Source organism: Vombatus ursinus, unplaced genomic scaffold (genome assembly GCF_900497805.2).
Source record: "Vombatus ursinus unplaced genomic scaffold, bare-nosed wombat genome assembly UNPS02014847.1, whole genome shotgun sequence".
In the NCBI taxonomy this organism is placed as follows: domain Eukaryota; kingdom Metazoa; phylum Chordata; class Mammalia; order Diprotodontia; family Vombatidae; genus Vombatus; species Vombatus ursinus.
Window position 1 is genome coordinate 4,669,865 of NW_020954625.1, and position 2,860 is coordinate 4,672,724.

Sequence of the window (2,860 nt, forward strand, 5' to 3'; positions counted from 1 at the left end):
TCTATCTATCTATCTATCTATCTATCTATCTATCTATCTATCTATCTATCTATCTATCTATCTATAATATATACTATATAAATATATATACATAATTTATATATTGTATTACATATTTACACACATACATACATTACACACATAATTACATATATTATATCACACTATGTATGTACATATCACAGATATTTTTAGTAGCAAGGATATCTAACAGCATCAACTTTGGGCTATGGAATATATTATTTAGAATAACCTAATCATGAAGTAGTTAAGTAGTATTATTTACTTTGTTTTTAAAAGTCCACTGTATTGTCATGTGGAGGTGATCTTAAGTTCTTTAAAAATTTTTTTTAAAATTTTTATTCTGAACTTTGGCACCAAAGAGAATGGCATTGTATAGTCATAGTTGAAGAAAAAAGAGGATTGTACCCAAAATTGCAGGTCTCTATTATATAAAGCTTGCTATCCCTTTTATATATATAATAAGATTAACCTGTGTCTTTCAAAGCTATCCTGCCTATCTGGCCTTTCTTCTGTTCTTTACTCTGTAGTAAGAAATGACCCTCTTTTCTTTCTTTTCTTTTTCTTTTTGTTACCTTATCCACACCCCCCTTTATCCTATCCCCTTTTTAGAAGAAGAAGAAACAAAAAAGCACAGCCCGGGTAACAAAAATCTATAATCACGAAGAAGAAACCTCCCACATATGGTGTGTTTGAAAACGTGTCTCATTATGCATCTTGAATCTGTCACCTGCCTTTGAAAGAAAATTGTTTCCACATTTTATTTTGACACACTAGATTCTTCCCAACAAATACCTAAACAATCCCCCTTGCAAAGTAACTTCCTTGAAAGAAAGTTAATTAGTTGCTGATAGAAGAGAAGTCTGTGCTCTTTAATTTGGACAGCATGGTAATGGCATTGACCATTTTAGTTGAATGAATGAATGGATGGATAGATGGATGGATGGATGGATGAATAAAGCATTCGTTAAGTGCTTGCTCTGTACAAAGCACTGGGGAGCCAAATAGAAAAGCCAGACAGTCCCTGCTATCAAGGAGCTCACATTCTAACAGGGGAGACAACACATAGAGAAGGTTGTAGGTGCAAGTCAGATGGAAAGGTCTTATGGTCCTTAGGGTACAGCAGCAAGGTGCATGGGAATGCCTCTTCTTTAATGCCATTTCCACTGATAAACTCATTTCTGTTTCTGGTGTTAAACCATTCTACAGGGCCAAGGACCTTGATGGGAAAAGCTTTCCTTGCTGGGTCTTTGGTAGCTGTGGCTGTAGTCTCTGAAGGAGCACTTGCTAGCCTGCATCTCCTCAGGTGTTGCTTCCCAGTATGAAGACTATAGACAGTGACTGGAAGCATTGCTATTCCCAAGGCTATTGGGATCAGGGTTCTGGGCTGTTTCTATCAGGATCTAAGGGGATATGGTAGCTAAGATGGTGGTGGTGGTGGTGGTTTGACTTGCCTGGCACATGCTGCCTTCTGCCTCTCCGTCAGAGTGGTTCAATTATTCTGCCTGGCTCACTTGCCTGTCCTGTGAGTGGCAATCGTTTGGTGTTTGGTTGGGATGGCTGGTCCCTTCTACACAGGAGTTGACTCTCCTGGATGATGACTTTTGAAGGGACTGATGACCAGAGTGACCTTGGTTTCTTGAAGGCTATATCAGTAGAGTGTCAGAAGTGACCAAGCAGGAAAAGCTGTCACCCAAGGACCCAACTAGCTAAGTCTGGAAACCTGGTCAGAGTGGAGAGACCTTGCCTTGGAGGTTTAATTCCTTTTCTCTTCAGTACTACACCTTGGCCTTCTCATGTTCCTCTTCCTGCCCCTCCATGACTGCCCTACCTCACCCACCATTTTAGGCAGGGTCCAATCATCCTTCATTTACTTTCTGTCTGCCACCTTCTAACCAAATGCCTTACCCCTATCCATGATCAAATCAACTCCAACATTGCTTCTGGAAGGGGTATATTGTCATTCATCATTCCCTATAACTTCCAGACCAAAGTGCTCCCCCCTGGTCACCCCATGTGTGCTGTCTTCCCCATTATAATGTAATTTCCTTGGGGGTAGGAGCTTCTTGTAACTGTATCCCCAGGACTTATCATGGCGCTTGGCATATAGTAAGTATTTAATAAAATGCTTTTTTCATTCATTCAACCATTCATTCATTCATATTGGTCATAGGGTGATGAATTTGGGGCATCAGCAACCCACAGAAACCTTCTACTAAGGAGCAATAGAATTTTGATCTGCACAAGTGCAGGGAGAACCCATGCTGAAGAACTCACAAATCTTTGAATGAAGAAATACCCACCTTATTTCTACAGCACTTTTCAACTGCTCTCATTTGATTTTTCACAACTACTCCCATTTTTACATGTGACAAAATTGAGGCTCAGAAGGGCTGTATCATATACTTTAGTAAATAGTAGAGTCAGAACCCAGGCCACCTGACTCCTAGCCTCTCTGCTTTTCTTCTATCCTGACTTAAATGAGAAACTGGGGACCAAAAAAATACATGTTGGAACAAAATCTATAATTTTACATTAAGTATTAGTTATAGAAGGTGTCTTAGAGGTCATCATGACCAAGTCACTGATTTTTACAGATGAGGAAACAGGCCTGGACTGGAGGAGGCACTCGTTAGTTATGGAGCCAAGCCTATAAGCAACTCAAGCTCCTGATGCTCAGGCCAGCGTTCAGTGTTTACTAATGTTCCACCATCAAAATCATCTCATCTAAAAAAAATGCTTCATAAGTTTTGCTAGCAAAACCTGTTGTCTTTTTGTTAAACCCAATTCATGCTAGCGGGGACAATAAATAGATTTAATTCTCTGTGATTTGCCCTAA